Raw genomic sequence first — 21,123 nt, forward strand, 5'->3', positions numbered from 1 at the left:
GCAAGAAAAGAGGGAAAGGGGTTATTAATTTACAACTATTAAAATAACAAACCGTATGTTCCTTGGTTACATTTCTAGGTGAATTTAATGACTTATGAAAACTTTTATAATTAGATCACTTATGAAATTATAGATTAATAGTGATTCCTCATTTCTAAGAACTGATCCCTTATTGACTTTTGCCCTCAATTCTCACATTTCTAAAAGAAATATTAAATAACCTACCATATCCCCCCATTTTCCTATACAGAAACAGCTCAACTAAGAGATCAGACACAGCAAAGAGGGTGTCTACTAAATGCTCCCATCAAATCTTCTTTCCAAAGTTGAATGAAAGAAACCTTAAGAAGGTCCACTGAGCCAGGGCCAGAATGCCACAAAAGCATATTTTATATTAAAGTGAGCTTGGCCAAGAATCTATTCTTTCAGAGTTCCTAGGCAGATGCCAGCACACAGCCTCATCACAGGACCAGCAGCATAGCTATTCCCTGGTGCCAAGACACCGCCCAGCAGAACCTGCCAGGGTGTCTGAGATTCCATCAAAAACACATTCCCTCAGGTTAAGACATTGCCTGCTCATTTCTAAATAACTTCTTTCTAAATTAATCCAAATGTTAGGAAAGATCATATAATAATATATTATTTATCTGCAAGACCATTTTGTAAATATTGTCCTGCCTCTTTTCTATTCCGACTAGAAAAGTTCCCTGGGATATTTGTTTCTACCTCCTAGTAGCTATGTGAGTGTTCACAGTTTATCCTTCTGAGCACCATTGATTTCATTTATAAAAATAAGAGAAAACATTTCCCTTTTCAGTTTACTGTATAGATTCATTCACTGATTCATTTCCAAACATTTATTAAGAACTTTGTGCCAGACAGTCTTCCAGGAGTTGGGGACACAACAGTGCACAAAACAGGTAACAGCCATGCCTTCTTGGAGCAGACAACACTAGGGGAGGGATCAAGAATCAAGGAGACAGACAATAAACAAATAAATAAATAGCTGCCTGCTGATAAGGGCCATAGAGCATTCCATTTCTACATTGGGTGATTAGCAATGGCCTCTAGCTGTCGTGCAGATATTTGATGGAACAGCCTTTCTGGCAGAGAGAACAACAGGCAGAAAGGCTCTGATGCAGGAGTGTGTTTGCATTTTCACACAATAGTGAAGACACCAAAGTGGCTGGAGCAGAGTGGGTGAGGGAGTGAGTGGTGGGGGATAAGGTCAGAGAGTCAGGAGGGCTGAGAGTCATGTAGGGCCTTGTAAGCCCGTATAAGGCCTTTGGGCTTTACTCTGCATGACATGGAGCTTCTGCACATTCTATGCAAAGGCAGGACATGGCTGACTTCTGTTGTAAAAGAATCATTCTAGCTCTCAGACTGTGACTAAACCACAAAGGCAAGGACAGAAACAGGGAGTCCACTTAGGAGGCCAAGTGGGCAACCCAGGAGGGAGGTGGTGGTGACTTGGCCAGGGAGGGTTGCAGGGATTCTGGAGATGCTGTCAAGGTTGAGAGGGCAGGAGCTACTGATGTGTTGGAAGACATAAACGAAGGAGAACAAAGTCTAACATTAGCCCATGCTCTATATATACATGTTAGCTTCCTTCCTAACAGACACTTGAGATGACATGCTGCTGAAAGGAGGAATTTGGAGGGATGGGAGGAAGGAGGACTGATAGGGAGAGGTCAGAGTATGGGCTTGGGTACAAAGACCTGCCTGGTTGGTTGTCACTTCTAAGTAGAATGAGGTCTTTGAAAGCCAGCTAGAAGGATCCTTTCCTTCCCATACCTCACCCCTAGCACCATCACCCTGAAGCATGGAAATGGAGCAGAAGCCAGTCCTGCTAGAAGTGTATATGGCTTCTAAGACACCTCTGAATTAATGTCAGTCTTGATAACCCTGTGTGTGGAGGGAAAATATATTTTAAATGTTGATCAGGTTTTAAAGTCTTAATCAAGTCTCATCAATGCTTAACAATGTAGTGGAATGAGATGAGACCCACTATAATAACAATACCCTAATGTTAAATCTACTCTAGTAGTTTAATATTCATCTATTGTTCTCCTATAAAATATATTTAAATTGTACTTTGCAGGTATTTCTTATGAATTTATTTAAGTTTGACTATATTTCAAAGCTCCAACTCCAGCAGGGTAAAATGGCTTAATTTATCAACATAGGACAATCATACTGAAATGAACCATCTAGAGCCTTGAAAAAGGTGGGCATACTAGGCAGGGAGCTCTCTTCCTGGGCCTGTTCCATGGTAGGACTTGTGCAGCCCAAGGGAGACCAGACATCTGGACATGGTAGCAGACTAGCAAAATTGGGCAATCTTTATGGCCCTGGTGTTTCTTTCCTTGATATAAGATAGCAAAGAAAAAGGAGTCTCTTCTTTTCCTTCAAGTTTCTGACAATTTTGCCCTGTTGTGTTGATAATGAGTCTCAGACAGAATTCTGGATTTCTGCTATAGTTTCTCTCTGGGCACATATTATGGAGAGAAACTAAGACAGTCTTGAAATACTTATTGTACCCTCACTGCTCTGGGGGTTTCTCACTCTCAAAACTTAAGACAGGGTTTCATTTCATTTCCTTCTCAACACTGGCCTCAGCCATGCCATGCTCTTACTATACTTCAAAACCTATTTCTAACAGCCAGAAATCACTTGAGATGAGAATGAGAGTCTTTGAAAAGCAGAGGTTTCTAGAAGCCAAAAGCTTTAGAAGAGCAAAGTGAAGCCAAGGGAGGCTGGGTAATTGCTCTCGGCTATGAGAGGAGAAAAAAGAAAACAACATGAGCACGGGCACCGGCATCCAAGTTTTCTTCAACTTTACAAAGTGTTCAGGTTACACACTGTACGATTCTATTTTTATAACATCTTTGAAAGGATAGTGTTTAGAAATGAAGGGCAGATGTGGGGCTGCAGAGGTTTGTGGGGAGTGCTGGAAGGAGGTGGCTGTGATTATAAAAGGGCGCCATGAGGGATCCTTGCTGTGCTGGTGGGAATGGTTTGGAATCTCGACTGAGGTGGGGAACATGCCAACTTACACAGGTGACAAAACTGTGTCGAATTCAATACACACACACACACAATGCAAGTAAAACTAAGGAAATCATTAGGATTTCTGTATTCTATCAATACCAATGTCCTGCCTGGAGGAAACAGGCCAAGTGTACAAGGGATTGCTCATATTATTTCTTAAAACTGTGTGTGAATCTACAATTGTCTTGATAAAAACTTCAATTAAAGAAAAAGGGCTAAATGGGAAGACAGTCTTTAAAATTGCTTGCATGATACAGATACCAACAAGACAAATGCAGAAAAATTGACAAAGAGCATATTTACCAGCAAGGAATGATTAATAAAAAATAAAAAATATCCAACCTAGCTAATAGTTAGACATAAATTACCAGAGTAAAACATCATTTTCACCTATCAAGAGTTAACATTAAAATAAAAAGATGTGGTGAAAATATAATAAAACTTATACTCCCACACAAGGATACCAGGAATGTAAACTGGTGTAATATTTTTAAAAAGTCACTTAATAGTTTTGTACAAATGATACATGCTTGGTATTTGAAATTTAAGAAATAAAGAACAGTAAAAGAAGAATGCAAAAATTACTTACATTTGGCAAACATTTCAAACTACTCTTTATGCGTATAGTCAAACAGATAAAAATAACAAAAGCTGCATTATACATGATTGTTAAAGGGCTTTGGGCTTTAAAAGTATTTAATCCAGTTTTCCCTGAAATTAGCAAAAGAATATAATTGTCTTGAAACTAAAGGAATTGCTGAATGTCCAGTAAGTTTCTTTACAGCAAGCAATATTATTTCTCAAGAGATTTTTCCAAATTCAAAGATTACATAAAATACTATGAACTGGGATTGTTATGTGTCTCAATGTGTATTTTTAATATGTGTTTATTAATAAGCATCTAGTTCAATTTTCAAGTAATAAAATTCAGTCAACTCTATGATAAAAAAACAGGAGTCTAAACAAACTCATTACCAAGCACAAATGTCCCATCCTATCTTTTACACACATAAAACACTTTAAAACATAAGCTTACTGGTAGGATGAGTTTTCAAGAAACAAGTAATAATGGAATGCTAAGCTACAAATATATAAGATGGAAAAAAAAGCTGTATGGGGCTGAAGCTAGTAGTGATGACAGCAATTTTAAATACAAAGAAATTACTCATGTATTCAGATTATCAGTCTGTCTCCTTCTTCCTGAATTACCTGTCCAGTGAAGATTTGGCTTTGTAGTTTAATCAAGCACTGTCTTACATACAATCAATTACTCTGAGTACTACTACATTTTAGCTTGCCCCATGGTTTTCTTCTATAACTTTTCCCCCAGATTTCCAATTGCTTCTTTTTTTTCTTATTAGACAAGTACATTCACTCATCACTAAAAAACTTCCAGGTTTGTAATAATGAAAGGTATATATTAGTGTATACTATCTTCTCAAGATAATTTCTGTGGAACCATATGCTCAAACCCAGTAATTCTGTAAATTTATTTCAAAGAAATGATCAGAGACATATTCAACTTTTATGTGCAAAGCTATGCGGTTTTATGATAATAAAAATTAGAAACAATCTAAGTAATTAATAGTAAAAGATCTGTTAAATAAATTATAAAGAAACATATGCCACAAAGACCTGTTTTCTAAATGTTCACATACACAAACGCAAATGCATAGAAGATGTCTGGAAAGATACATACAAAATTAATAACGGTTATGTCTGAGGATGAGATATATTGGAGAACTTTATTGAGACTTTTTTTTTAATTTGAGAGAGAGAGAGCATGAAAGAGGGGGTGGGAGGGAAACAGGGAGAAGCAGGCTCCCCACTGATCAGGGAGCCCGACTCTGGGCTCAATCTCAGGACCCTGAGACCATGACCTGAGCCGAAGGCAGATGCTTAACTGACTGAGCCATTCAGGCCCCCCTTAATTGAAACTTTTAAAATGAAAATACATTGGTGTATTACTTGGTTTAATTTCAAAAATTCATAAAACTATTATTATTTTTCTACAAATCTGGCATAAACAAAAAACCAGATCAAAGAAAAATAGCAGTGAACAAAACTATATCCATATGATAAAGTATCATACACCTATTGTTTTTTTTAATACATTTTAGCACTATGGGAAAATGGTCATTATATATTACTAAGTAGAGAAAAAGGGTAGACAAAATGTTCTAGCTGCTGTAAATATCTACGCACATCCATAAAGAGGAAAATAGAAGAAAACACATAAAAATATTAATAACTGTTACATCTGGGTTGTAAAATATTGGTGATTTCTGTCTTCTTTCTATATTTATTCACTTTCTAAGTTTTCTGGAGTTTTTTGTAATAAAGGTAAAAATGGTTTAAAGCCAAACCACACACTGAGTTCTCTCACCAACTGCACAGTACACTGCCATCAAGTCCCTGGAAAACAGCCGTTCTGTTATGGATCTTCATCTTAAAGCTTGTGCATGGTGGGTGATACAAAATGATTCCACTAACTAGAAACTGCCAATAGTCTGACACAAGTTGTAAGGTTCTGTCAGTTTTACTGGAGACAAACACCCAAACAAAATGTGGAAGCAAAAAAAAAAAAAAAAATGTGGAAGCAGACTACAGAGGTTCAAAGAAGGAGTTTTTGAGATGTCTCTAATAATCTGCTAAATAAAGCACATGTTTTGATAAGATTTATAGATATTGTGATTTTCTACTTTAAAAAAAAAAATGGCCCAGTGTTGTGTATGCCTTTGACCCCACAAACTTGGATCTATTGCTGAGTAGCATTAATAAGGCCATTGTTTGGCTGGAAGGAGAGGAGCTGAAAAGAGGGAATGATAGAAATATTTACTGAGTGCTACATATATGCTAGGTACAAAGAAAGGCATTTTGTACAAACTAGAGCTTCCACAGAATTTCAGAGCTTTGATTTCTTGCTTTGGAGCTCATCCCCTCACTTCCTGGCTGTGCTGAATTATGGGGCCCACAAGGAAGCTGGGTCTCAGCTACCCCCATAGGGATGAGGGTAACAGGAACAAGATGGGATGTTGAGCCCTGACTCGATTCTTCACTGTCTTCCACTTCCCTTCCTTCCTTGCTCGATAATACTGCATTTTTGGTTTTAAAGTCCTTTTTAAGCCCTACAACCACCCTAGAAGATAGGCTGGTACTATTAAAGCCATTTTACAGACAAGAAAGCTAAGATTTAGAGATGTTCGGTGAAAGGCAAAGGTATTTGTGTGTTACGCAAATATCAGATAGAGGTCACCAGAACCCAGGCTTTCTAACCCTCTAGGTCACCCAGTGACCATCCCCCTCCTCCATCCCTTAAAGCAGTAAGTGGCAAGTGGTAAACAGACTTTACTTCAACTACATACCACCAGTGTCTATAAAAATGTCCCTGGGCCCATCCCAGGCTAAGCCAGATGCCACACCCAGCCACAGGAACTCAGAAAGAGCAAAACCACTAGCAAACTTTTCTCTTGATTTTCATTATGAGAGCACTGACAGAACCCATCCATCTCAAGGCCAACACCAAGCACTGAGTTCCTGAATCTCTGCCTCAATGATAAATGTGTTGCCCTCAGCCTCCATTACCACCTCCCCCAAATCTTAGGGTTCCCAACTCTCTTCCACAGCTTGCTCTTTTCCACCCCCTCCCCACTGTCACTTCCGTATTCCAACAAATTTGCCCTTTTGGTAACTCAGATCTTATTTCCCTACATGTGGAAACCGTGAAAGTAGTTCTAATGTCAAAACAGAACCACTCATCATCATCCAACGTTATTAAAATAGAGAAAGAAACTGGACATGAAGATGGCCAAAAAGATGACCTTGCCAACAGGAAATTCTTTTCCTGCCCTGACTCATATGAAAAGTTTTTATAACTCAAGCTGGGCCAACAGAAAGGAAAAGTAAAGGTAACAGACATGAAAAATGATTTCCAGAGAACCCAGCTACATTTCTAGAATAAGCTAATTATAGCCGTTGCTTCCACTTCTTCACTTCTTATTTCCACATGACCTCTCCTAAAGTGGTGCAATTCAGAGTCTCCAATAGCCTTCCTGATGAGTGAAATGGCTTCTTTTCTCATTTCTTGTTTTCCGAATTTTCTAGGTGGTTAACTCTGTTGGACTTCCCCTTCTTCAAACTTGCCATGCCTTCAGATTTTGGAACATATCAAGGTTCTGGCTCTTCCCCATTTCTCTACTTGCTACTTTCCTCCTTTATTCTCTGATTCTACTTAGAGAACATTTTACTAATCCCTGTCCCTCATTCTGTTTTGCTATTTTCCCCATTCCCATTCCCACAACAAAAAGGATTCAAAACCTATGTGTCAACCCCAGTCCATATGAGAGATAAGTCACTTGTTCCTACTTGCAAATATAAGGTGTTTTCAGAGTTTAGCTCAGAAGAGAGACCGGAGGAAGACACGAGACACCACTGAATTTTCCTTGGGTTGAGACATACACAATCTCAGGCTGAATGAGGTTGTCCAAGGAGTCAGTGAAAGCTCACAGACCTCTCTGCCAAAGTGTTCCCCAAGGTGGGAACAGATAGTGAATCTTTTTACCTTCATCGTTACAGGCCACATACCAAGGACTCAAGGTCCATAGCACAAGGGCTACACACTTAATTTGATTCTCTAATAACTAGAATCTTGTGGCTAACCAGTCATAAGCCAAATTGATATATAATTAAAAGCATCTTTATGCCTGTCAGCACTCTGTGAGAATCAGCACATTTGTCTAATAGAAGGGCAATATAATTAAAGAAATTCTGAATACTGGAATCAGGAACTCCCAGAGGGATGTGTTGCCCACAGTATACACTACTTAAATAAGGCATCCTCAAGGGTCTCCACAGGTCACATGCCCAGGAAGAAGAGCAGTGGTCACTGACTAAATGCTTGATTGACTTGATACAAATGGAGATAAAATTCCTTGCTTTCCAATAAAATATTTATAGAGTATTAATAAGTAGGTAGCAAAAAATATCACTTGAACATTTACAGGGCTCCTTATGATTCATTCATTCAACAAATAACCTAACTGACGGTGAATAAGGGTAGGCACTGTAGGAAATGTAAAGGTAAATTAGAAATATTTCCTCTGGGGGTGCCTGGGTGGCTCAGTCATTAAGCGTCTGCCTTCGGCTCAGGTCATGATCCCAGGGTCCTGGGATCGAGCCCCGCATCGGGCTCCCTGCTCAGTGGGAGGCCTGCTTCTCCCTCTCCCACTCGCCCTGCTTATGTTCCCTCTCTCACTCTGTCAAATAAATGAGTAAAATCTTTAAAAAAAAAAAAAAAAAGAAAGAAAAATATTTCCTCTGGACAAGAAAGTGGCAATCTAACAGTAAGATTAAATATGCACTTAAATAACTACAATGTAAGTGGAAAGTAAGTGATGCAAGAACTGTCCAGCTAAAATACTACTTGTCTAGCTTTCTAAATATCAGGATGGAGAGAATGCTTTTAAGTAGTATTTGATCTACTTAAGTAGCATATCCCAATTCATCCATTCATTTGACAATGACTTATTACTTGTTCACCAAGTACAAACTGGAAAAAAAAAAAATGTTTTAACCTGAAAATCCTTTTTATTTGGAGGGTACAACATTTTACTCTCTCAGCAACAATGTACTGTTGTTCCTCACCCTCAGCAAAAGGGATAGGGGATACAGAGGGACAAAACATAGGGACCCTGCCAATGTGTAGCTCAGAGTCTCATCAGGAAAGCACAGTAATTGTAAGAATACTAAGAATCACCAAAACAATGTGCTGGGTCTTTAGCTTGACATTATCCAGGCAATCTTGTCTCCTCCAACCCATGCTCCATACGAGATCACTGTGCTCCCCTCTCCCAGCCAGGAAGCCCTGGAAGATGGATTCGGGGTTGAAAATATCTACCTACCAAAAATCCATTTATGAATCACAGATAATATTGGTGTTCTATTCCCAAGAACCCCATCTCTACTCAGAAAAACAATTAGGGTAGTCATTGTTGGGGCAAATAATTAGGTCAAACATATGTTGGCCATTCAGCTGACCATGAATAAATGGAAGCTGAAATACTAGGTAATGTCCCTCAATTAGATCTAATAATCCTCTTCACAAAAGCCTGAGAAGCATATTTTGTGTTTATACCAAGCCCCCGAGGTTGTTGGTAAAAATGGCCTTGTAATGGGTCACTGAGACAACTCAGCTAGGACACAGCCCCAAGACTGCAGGTAATAAAAGACGGTGACTTCTTTCATGCCACATAAGCAAACGTATTCATATTCATCCTTGGCAATTCATTTTTTCCAGATATAAAAACAAGTTCACTTATAGTTTTAAACATATTACAACTCTATATAAAATGGAGGTTCCTTTATAAGATGTTTTTGGTACATTTTCTTAAAAAACAAAACAAAACAAAATAAAAGTCTATCTTTTTCTGAAAGCCTAAATGAATTTTAAGGAATTAACAAGGTTACTTCATTTGTTCACTATCATTTATTTCTCATTTGTCCATGTATTCAGCACAAATTTAGCAAGGTGTATTAGACACTAGCGTTAGAGTTAAAGAGGGATAAAGCAGAGCCCCTGTCCTCAGGATGCCCACAGCCCAGCTATGGGAGCACAGAAGACAGAGTGATCAACACCTAAAGCTTAACCATGGCCTCAATGGGGGTGAGCCATTACTGGGCCCAAAAGGTCGCCATGAGCACACCAGGCCAAGATAACAGCTGAAGGAAAAAAAAAAGCCCAGGGGCTAATGGGAGAGCAATGAAGGAACTTTCCTGTTTAGAGCGTGGTTTAATCAAATATTAATTTAATGAGATTTTTTATCCTGAGTAAGTCTTGGAAGAATCTAAAAATAAAAACACATTGACTAGACTTTAAGTATTTCTCTCTAAATAAAACCCTACTAAAAGTCCCATCTTCAATCTGAGCTGCAAGGTTTATAAAAGTGCTATTTATTAAAAGCATGCCTTCTTCAGAAGGGAAGGCACTCTAAATCTTAAGAACAAATGTGAAGGAAGGATCAGAGTATAGTAAGTGCTTTAATAGATAACACAATTACTTGAGCAAACACACCCAGAATTAGCAACAAAACAGACATTTACATAAGAGCTAACAACATGAATCAGTTACTGTAACAGCCCAGTTTCACTGAGAGAGAAAAAAAGAGAGGGAGGAGAGAGAGAAATAGAGAGGGGGAGAGAGACAGAAAACACTTTTATAGTAAAAAAAATAATGACCAATATTTTCCTCATCACTTTTTCATTCCTACATCCCTATATCCTTGACCAGTATCATCTGATAAAATTTAAATTATTCCACAGCTGAAGTCTACAGGGGTTAAGAATTTGACACAAATACATTAATTCAGGAGAGCAGAGATGATGCTGGATTTAAGACTGAGTGCTCAGTCTACCATTCTACTTCCAAACTAGCTTTGGACAACACTTTTAAAGAATGAGCTATAAATCAGAAAGGAAATGAACTCTGAGTCACCTCGTAACTGATCCAAAACACCTCAATTCAGTGCCACCACACCCTCCAACTTAAGAGTGACTGAGGGCCAAGAAATCTCATAGATCTTGTATCTTTCCTGCTGAAACAGTGCATTTCTGCTTGAAACTGCTGAGAAATTCCCCTCCCCTCTCTTCCTAGCCCTCAAGATGTATAGTGCCCTTTCCTTCTGCTACATTCTCTGGGGAGGAATAGACTCTTCTTTTGTGGCCATTAATTTTTTTCTATTACTAGTTCAAATTAAGTCATTTTTTAATTGTACAGTTTGATGAATTCTGATAAATGTATAATTCTGTATAACCATTACCTATGTCACCATAGAGAACATTTCCATTGCCTGAGAACTTTCCCCGAATGCCCCTTCCCAGTCAGTTCCTGCCCCTCCCCCAAAGAGGCGACAACAGCACTGATCTCTACCTCCATAGATTAGTTTTGGCTGTACTAGTATTTCATAAAAACGGAGTCATCCCATATGTTCTTTTGGTGTGTGTCTGGCTTCTTTTGCTCAGCATGTATATGAGATTCAACCATGTCACTGAGTGTATTGGTACTTTGTTCCTTTTTATTGCTGAGTAGTATTACATTATATGACTGTGCCATAATTGTTCATCCATTATCCTCTTGATAGACATTTAGGCTGTTTTCAGTTATAGGCTGTTAAGAACAAACCTGCCATAAATATACCTTAAGAAATCTTTTGGGGGATGATTGCTTTCATTCTTCTTGGGTAAATACAAAGTATCATAGATCAGGTACATGTTTAACTTTGTAATAAAAAATTTTTAATTGGCAAAACATTTTTCTTTGGATAGTACAACATTCTATCCTCTCACTAGCAATGTATTATTATTCCACATCCTCAGCAGAAGTAGCGCTGTGATCAGTCTTTTTAATTTTAGCTAACTTAGTAAGTAGGTAGTAATATCTTACGGTTTTATTCTGCATCTCCCTGATGACTAATTGCATTGATTACTTTTTCATATTTATATAGGCCATTCGTACATTTTCCTTTGTGAAATGTCTGCTCAAATCTTTTGCCCAATTTTTTTCAGGGTCACTTTTTTTTATTATTATGTTATGTTAATCACCATACATTACATCATTAGTTTTTGATGTAGTGTTCCATGATTCATTGTTTGCATATAACACCCAGTGCTCCATTCAGTACGTGCCCTCTTTAATACCCATCACCCGGCTAACCCATCCCCCCACCCTCTCCCCTCTAGAACCCTGTTTGTTTCTCAGAGTCCATAGTCTCTCATGGTTCGTCTTCCCCTCCGATTTCCCTCCCTTCATTTTTCCCTTCCTGCTATCTTCTTTTCTTTTTTTTTTTTTAACATATAATGTATTATTTGTTTCAGAGGTACAGGTCTGTGATTCAACAGTCTTACACAATTCATAGCATTCACCATAGCTCATACCTTCCCCAATGTCTATCACCTAGCCACCCCATCCCTCCCACCCCCCACCACTCCAGCTATTTGTCTTTTTATTACTGAATCACAGGAATTCTTTATATATTCTTGATATAAGAACTTGTCAGATTTATGTTTTATGAATATTTTCTGCCAGACTAGTTTTTATTGTTATCTTCTGTGTATAAGAGATAGGAGTTTGTTGTTTTTTTCCCCATACAGATATTTAATTCTTTTAACGCCTTTTGTTGAAAACTTTTCTTTCTTTACTGAGTTGCTTTGGAACACTTGTCAAAAATCAATTGTGTGATTCTATTTCTGGATTCTATTTTAGTCCATTCATCTATTTGTCTAACCTTACTTCAGCATCACACTGACTTATTTACTGTAGCTTTATGGTCTATATTGAAATCAGGTAATAGAACTTATCCAACTTTGTTCTTTGTTTTATTCTAGGCACTTTACTTTCCCCATAAACATTAGAATTAGCTTGTCAATGTCAACAACAACAGCAAAAACCCTGCTGGGATTTTTTACTGGGATTGTATTGAATCTATACATTAATTTTAACAATATGGGTGTCTATAGCTAGCATTTTTGCTAAATTCACTTATTAGTTCTAGTAGTTGTTTTAAAGTTTCCACAGGATTTTTAATGTTCAAAATCAGCTCATCTATTAATAAATATTTTTTTAAAATTTCTTTCTTTCCCATCCATATGATTTTTTCTTCCCTGATTGCACTGGTTACAACCCCCAGTAAAATGATGAATATAAGTAGTGAGCTTTAATGGTGAATAGGTATTGAATTTGTCCAATGCTTTACTCAATCTATTGAGATGGTTATATTATTTTTCCCTTTATTCCATTAGAATGAGGAATTACATCAGCTGACTTTCCAATAATAAACCAATCTTGCACTCTTGCTATAATCTCTTTTTGGTTGTAATAAATGATTTTATATTTTACATATATATGTGTATACAAATATCACATATAATAGATTTGAATGTATATACATATATCTTTTAAAAACTTATATATTTAATCTATTTTTGGTTTTCTAAAATAAGAATTTATATCAATAAATGTCACTTTAATCACTGGTTTATCTGCATATCACAAAACTTTTTGATTTGGTTTTCATTATTATTCAGTTTGAAATATTTTAAAATTTCCCCCATGAGTTCTCTCTCCAATTTAGAAATGTGATGTTTAATTTCCAAATAGATGACTATGTTCTAAATGTCTTCTAGTTGTTGATTTCTAGTGTGATTCTACTGTAGTCAATATTTCAATCTTTTAGAACTTATTGGTAATAATTTTAGGGCTCACCCTATGATCTGTCTTGATGAGTGTTCTGCGTACTATGAGAAAGGGTTTTTGTTTTGACTTTTTAGATGAAGTCTAAATGTTCTAGATGTTCTATAAATACCGATTGGCAAAGTTGGTTGGTAGTTTTGTTCAAAACATACAAACACACATATATGATTTGTATTCTTTGTGCTATTATCATAAACTTTAGTTATCTTGTAAAGAAGTTAAGAAATTAGTAGAAGTAATCACAGTTACCCAAATATTTACTTTTTTGGCATCCTATGTATCTTCATGTGGACCTGTGTCTCTACCTGATATCATTTCCCTTGGGTCTGAAGAACTACCTTTAACATTTCTGGTTAATTCTGCTTTTGCTGGTTTTTATTTATTTTTATCAAGATTTATTTATTTATTTGAGGGGGGCGGGGAGAGTCAGAGAGTCTTTTTTTTTTTTTTAAAGATTTTATTTATTTATTTGACAGAGACATAGCGAGAGAGGGAATACAAGCAGGGGGAGTAGGAGAGGGAGAAGCAGGCTTCCCCGCGGAGCAGGGAGCCCTATGTGGGGCTTGATCCCAGGGTCCTGGGATCACGACCTGAGCCGAAGGCAGACGCTTAACGACTGAGCCACCCAGGCGCCCCGAGAGTCAGAGAGTCTTATGCAGACTCTGTGCTGAGCATGGAGTCCGATGTGGGGCTCCATTTCATGACACTGAGATCATGACCCTGAGATCACAACCCGAGCCAGGTGCTTAACTGACTGTGCCACCCAGGTGCCCCTGCTTTTGCTGGTTTTTAAAGTTGGTACTTCACCTTAAGTTCTGGGTATTTTCATTTAGGTGAGAATTCTAGGTTGACTTTTTTCTTTCAGTGCTTTAAAGATGTCACTAACTGTCTTCTGGCATGTACCGTTTTCCATGAACAGTAATTCCAAACACTGTTCTCATTTATATGTCTTTTCTCCTATAGATATTTTCTTTATCTTTGACTTTCAGAAATTTGACTATGGTGTACCCACATGTTATTTTTTTATGTTTATTCTACTTGGGGTTTGCAGATATTCATACATCTGGTGGTTGGTATTTTTCATCAAACTTAGAAGAGTTTTGGTATTATGTCTTCAAATATCTTCCTCTCCTAATATCTCCATACTCTTTTTCTGAAAGTCCAACTATACATTGTTATATTATTTGATACTGCCCCATAAGTGGCTGAGGCTAAGTCCATTCTTTATGTTTCTTCTTTGTTATGCTTCCATTTAGATAATTTCTAGTGCCTAGTCTTAAAATTCAGTGATTTTTCTCCTACTATCTCCTATCTACTAATAAGCTCACGCAATGAATTTTTCCTTTTAGATAATGTATTTTTTAGCACTAGAGCTTTCATTGGTTATTTTTATAATTTCTATTTCTCTGCTGAGCTTTTCCATGGGTTAAATCATTAAGCTCTTTTCTTTTAAATCATCTAAACTTTATAACAGTTTTTCAAAATTTTGTCTAATAATTCACATATCATCATCTCTGGGTCTATTTTATTCACTATTTTTCTCCTTATTATGGCTTACATTTTTCTGTTTTTTCACTTGTCTCATAATGTTTTATTATTACTTAGACATTGTGAATGCTACATCACTGAGAGTCTGGATCTTATTCTTTTCTCTTAAGGCTTGTTAATTTTTCTTTTCCTGGAAGGCACTAAATTGACTAGTAGATAGCTTCTATCCTGTCAAAGGTTTTGCTAAAGGCTTTGTTAGGGCAGGGATACAATAACCCTTACTATAGGGCTAAAGTAGCTTATTCCTAATGCATGGCCTTTCTGGTCTCAACTAAACATCTAATATGTTCATTGAGGTCTTTTCCCTCTGAATGTTGAGAATTCCAACATTTCCTAACTCTATGCTATTTTCAGAATATCCATTCAGCTAAAAGCCATCAGTAACTATTTTCTGTCAGAACTTGCAGAGTTTCATCTATATATGCATAGTCAGCTATAGAATCAGAGAAACACAAATTCTTATTTCTGATATTTCTTCCCTATATAGCACCCTACACTCTAATACCCTACCTTGCAAGTTCAAACACCCTACAAACTTTGAGATTTACTTCCTTTGTCCAGCAAGATAGCTGTTTTCTGTGTGGGCTCTTCTTCCATGTGTTATCATTTGGAAAGTACTCCCACACAAAAAAGCCAGGGTGAATATGGAGCTCATCTTGTCTATTTCCCTTCTTTCAAGGATCACAGATCTGTGCTGTTTTCCAATGCCTGGAAAAAAGCTGCGTCAAGTATTTCATCCAGTTCCGTATTTGTTAATAGAGGAAAGTTAAGTCTGATAATAATTTTTCTGTAATGGATGGAACTGTAAGACCATTACTAGAGGTTATCCCAAGTAGAGGAAACACATACAAACATATACTTCAATAGCCATGGCTCAACAGAAACCCTTACATACCTAAAACTTTCCAATGTCTGAAATTTGGGACCTGTGTACTTCCACTCATGATTAAATTATACCCCCCAAACAAACAAACAGGTATTTACTGGTGGCAACACTTCTTGTTTTAGGAAGACAAAAAAGAAAAAAAAAAAGCAAAAAGCCAAAGCATACCTGAAAAGTTACTCATATGACATGGGACTATAGAAGTTTACTTCCTGAATTGCTGAAACAGTCTAAATTTGTTCCTATGCTTGATTATAAGCTCTACACATGTGAATCTCTCATAACCTTGAAAGTGACATTTAGTTCATTCATTTAGTCAAAGTGAAACCAAAGTGAAACTTCTCTGTAGATCAGAATCTCTTATGGCTCAGACGATCATATAATTAATTATTCAAACTGGGAAGGTTTGACAGTTTTAATAAATAAGCAAGGACAAGAGTCATACACCATGACTGGAACATATGGTCAATCTGCTTACTGTGTTCAAATGGTCTCTTGCCTGGAGCTGTGGAGATGAGAAAGGAAGGTGGTTCTAGGACTTCTTTTAATGACTTAAACTCAGCAAGTTATGGGAAAGTCTGTTACTCTTCTTTTTGAAGAAACAAAGATCTAAGGAGGCTTACAGATCCACTAGTTTAAGTTGCCAGTCTTCACCTTTCTTTCCTTTTTTACATTTCCTGTCATACTTTGAAAGACCACTTCCCACTAACTGCAGGAATGACCACTGTGCATATCCTGCTCATGCATGTGAGGAGATAAGAAGAGGGAGAGAGACAAAAGTGAGAAAGAGAAAATAAGTTTTGCTATTTTTCTTGATAGGTGTTTTAAGTTGCGTTTATCTTTTCTGTCGAAAGTTGGAGAAATGATGTTCAGGTTCTATTCACCAATTACATCATTTGTTGTATTGTCTTCATTAAGAGCCCTTGTGTGATGCATCAAAGTAAAAATCTTTCTTTGTTAAAGATTTGTTTACCTCATTGTGATTAGTGGGAATACTAATCAGCCAAAGAAAAAAAGGAAAGATCATGCAAGGACGAAAATAAATAGTTTGGTAAAGGGAACAACTTTATTCTAGTCCTTGAAAACTATTCTATCCATATCCTTTTTTAAAGGGCTGCGGCATAAAGCATCCCCAGTCCTCCTTTTTAGTCCCTTGATTCTATTTCACAGTTGTTCCAGAACATTTTATAGCCATTCAGCTTAGTTCCCATTGATTTCTTTAACTGTGCTCGGAAAATATAATCACAAAATGTTCTCATGCCATTTGGGGTTCAAGGAGAAAGTAAAATAATGTTCTTGCAAAAATAAAAACCTTATTTGCCCTATAGTCCAAGCCAGATAGGAAACATTTTTAAAGGAGAAATGAACAAATGTCTTCTCTATTGTTTCTTCGTAGTTAGATGGGTAAGAAACAGGTAACATTCTCGGTATGGGTAAAATAAGTAAATAATAATGTATAATTGGCAGATTTCTCAGTGATTTTATTGGTCTGATGTCATCCATGCATAATTGGGGAGGAGATACTTAAATGGAAAGAAAATTTCTAATGCAGTCTGGGCTGGGGGTAGCATTTAATTCTGCAACACTGCAGTGTTGCATTGCAGTGATTTGAACAGGCATTCCTCAAAAATTTCCAAAGTTCTGCAGCAGACATTTATTCCCAGTGTAGTTATCAGAGAGCTGCATCTCCTTAAATTCTAGTACCATACAGATGCATGAGTACTGATCAGAACATAAATCATCATAGCTTTATTAAGACAGTTTATGAAGATTCTGAACTTAAAATGTGATCTTTCAGCAACTGAAGAAAGTGATAAAAAAAATTCCCTTCAGTTAGTCTATTAATCTTGATGCAAAAGGTTATTCATTTGACCTAAATCAGATACAAATTGGAAACCTGGAGAACTTCTCAGACGCAGGAGATGAGAGAAGACAGACCATCAAAAGGAGGACCAATACTTCCCTTAGTTCCTGCTAGAAAAACATCTCACCTGTAACTTGTTGAGAAGAATCAGTGTGAAACACCATTCACCACGGCAGTTGACAGCAACTTCATCCTTCTAATTGTGTGCACCAAAATCCTTGAGAGTCACCAGGGATTCTTGCATCTTCTAGCCAATCCACCAGGAAATCCTGTTGGCTCTACCTTCAAATATACCCAGCATCAGACAAATTCTTACTAGCACCACAGCTCCTACCCTACCCACGCTACCATCATCTCTCAACTAAATTACTGCAGTAGCCTCCTAAATGATCTTTCTGTTTCCAGTTCTTACCTCCCCATAGTCTACCTTCAACCTAATAGATGGAGCAATTATTTTATTATCTTATTTTATTTTTGGAGCAATCATTTTAAAACTAAGGTAGAGGGGCACCTGGGTGGTTGGGTCTGTTAAGCCCTGACTCTTGGTGTAGGCTCAGGTCGTGATCTCAGGGTCCTGGGATCAAGCCCCATGTCAGGTTCCACACTCAGCATGGAGTCCATTTGAAATTCTTTCCCCTACATTTCCCTCCCCTCTGCTCCTCCCTCAGGTCGCACGTGCTCTCTCTCTCAAATAAATAAATAAAATCTTTAAAAAAAAAGGACTAAGGTGGATATTGTCACACATTTGCTCTGAACTCTTGACAAGCTCTTCACTTCACTGAAACAACAACAAACAACCTTAAAGTTCTCATCATTGTGTTTTTGATCTACACATATTGGTGCAGTATCACGAGCATTAGTCAGTCAAGAATCCTAGAAGGTAGAATAGACTGCTTCCAACATACTAATTATATGACTTTGTGGATCCGGAAAGCCCTCACTTAAAAACCCCTCTCTTGCTGATAGATCATGGAAATTCAAGTAGGGGGATTTATATGTCTGACCTATGATTTTGATCTTCATTGAATAACAAATACATTTCAGAAGGACAAAAATTATAAGGATAAATTACTTATATTTTAGAGTGTGTATGTTTCTCATGCCCTTTTTTGGCAGTAAATTATGAAAGAAAAGTAATATGGATGCTTTAGTGTGGAGAGAAGGAAATAGAATCAAACCTTACAGTACAAAGAGGCAGAAGACCCAGATCACAAATTTCTGCTGCACTGTAATTCTACCAAAGGCCAAAACTAAAAACAACTTGTATTAAAAATGTAATGGCATTTAAAAAATTCACTATCAAAAAATAATAGTACATGCTCATTGCAACAATTCAAGTAATACAAAGATATAGATAAAAAAATGAATCTTCACCTCCAGCTCTTACTCTATTCCCATCAAGACACATTATTTAATAGTTTAGTATATATCATTCCACTGAGATACATTTAAATTTAAAGTATGCCCCTAATGCTAACTGAGCTCAACTTTGACATTCAGCTCCATTATAATATTTTCTTCGGTTAAGGTTATTTTTCAAAAAAACATTTCAGCTATCTATAGAGACCATTTGAAGATAATTTATTTTATAAAAAAGAAAGAGGATCCACATGTAAAAGATCTTCCATTACATCTCTCCATGTCTGGCAAACTAGTTCATTAAGCAATTTTTTTGCTTAAAAGTTTGAGATTTTTGTCAAAGGTCATGCATTCTTTCAGAAGAAGAAAATGAGATGCTATTCCCCCAGTGGAAATTTTACAGAATTACTTTCCTTGTTTTTTTACACTGAAAATACACTTGGATAAATTAATGGTAATTTCTGTGATTGTTTGAATCCTTTGTCAGTGACAGGCTCTATGTTAAGAAATCACTCTTTGTGAATTACCTCTTGTAAGTCCTCATAACCAGGATAAAGGTTTATTCTGGTTTTTCAGATTATAGTTAAGGACTAGAAAGTACTCAAGGAATTCCAAAATTCAAAAAGAGAATATGTTCAAACTAACGTTTCTCTGATTTATAGGAAGTGTCTACATAATGTTACCTTCAGATTCTTTTACTTTTATTTCTTCACTCTGGTCTGCAAACTTTCAAAAAATGTGTTTTGGACTAAAATCTTTCTTTTTTCCCCCCTAAAACAAAAGGGAAATACCTTCTCTTTTCAGAAAATGGAAGAATAACCAAACTAACAAAGTTACTACAAATTCAGCATAGCATAACTTTATATATCTAAGCCCTATTAAGTCCTATCTTTGGTTCTTTGAGACATTTTTAGAATATGGGAAAAGAAACAGAAATCAAGAGAGAACAGGACTAGAATGTGAACCAAAACAAAGTCAGAAGACAAAGTGCTAGACTGACATGGGGTGGGAACAAGCAGACAGATGTAGCTGAACCATATTTAGAAGTGGGGGAAAAAATCATCTCTCATTTACCAGGACAAGATGACAAATGAGTCTTATCTCATGTGTGAACCGCAGCTGATTGATAGTAGCTGCCTGGAGGGTAGTGCCTGAAAGGGATTCTAAGGCCCTCCTTGCGGGCAGCCACAAACTATTAGGAAGATTTTGACATGTCTAATTTGAGCATAAAATAGGGAATGGCAACATATATCCTATGGAAACAAAGAAGAAATGGAGACTAGTAGTAACTAAGCACTTGCTTTGCATCAGGTACTTTATACATATTCTCTTACTAAATTCTCATAGATCCAATGACGTTAACACTATAATCTACATTTTATAGATGAGGAATATCATTCATTGAGTGACACTTCATAAAAGTGGGAGAGAAACAAGGATTTTATGATAGAGGGAAGGGAAAGTGTGTGCAAATGACCAGTCCTGCAGATGAACAGTTTGTGAACTGACTGCTGTCATTCAGGAAGAACCTATGTACACTAATGTCTTCATACCCCATTGCTTCCAGTGTTTCCAATGCTTCTTATATGTAAGTATCACAGATATTCAACAGTCTAAATTGCCTCATTCTTCAAGATGTGCCATTGTGCTAATTATAACTTCTTTATCAATGAATAATTTTTCCCTTTGGAAATTATTTTACAGTTGGAAAGAAACCTAATTCAAACTCTGATTACTACTCCTAGACCACAGAGATTATTTTAGAACAATGGAAAGGAAAGCATATGAGCCCAGAGCACAGAATGCATCAGTAGTCTCAGCCACTGAGATACTCTGCTACTGATAACTGGATCTGCATCTTGGATTAGCCACTCTCCCCCCTTTAGGCCTCAGTTTTCCCACAAAGGGTTGGACCACTCCTTCTAAGGTCTATATGGACTCCCGAGTGCTGTGGTTTCCATAAGTTCAAATGCAACTCTTACTAGAAAGAGTCAGAGAGGCTTTACTGTAAATAATAAACAATATTGCCTGGGAATAAAGAACATGTATTTTATCTGTACCTTTTTTTAAGACATATTGGGCATCTTCCAGGTGAATGCCCTTGCTGTACACACAGACTCAGGGAGAATCACTCATTCACTCCATGTTAATGTACAGACTAGTGGCTTTGAGTAA

This window comes from Halichoerus grypus, chromosome 2, assembly GCF_964656455.1.
Source record: "Halichoerus grypus chromosome 2, mHalGry1.hap1.1, whole genome shotgun sequence".
NCBI classification, from domain to species: domain Eukaryota; kingdom Metazoa; phylum Chordata; class Mammalia; order Carnivora; family Phocidae; genus Halichoerus; species Halichoerus grypus.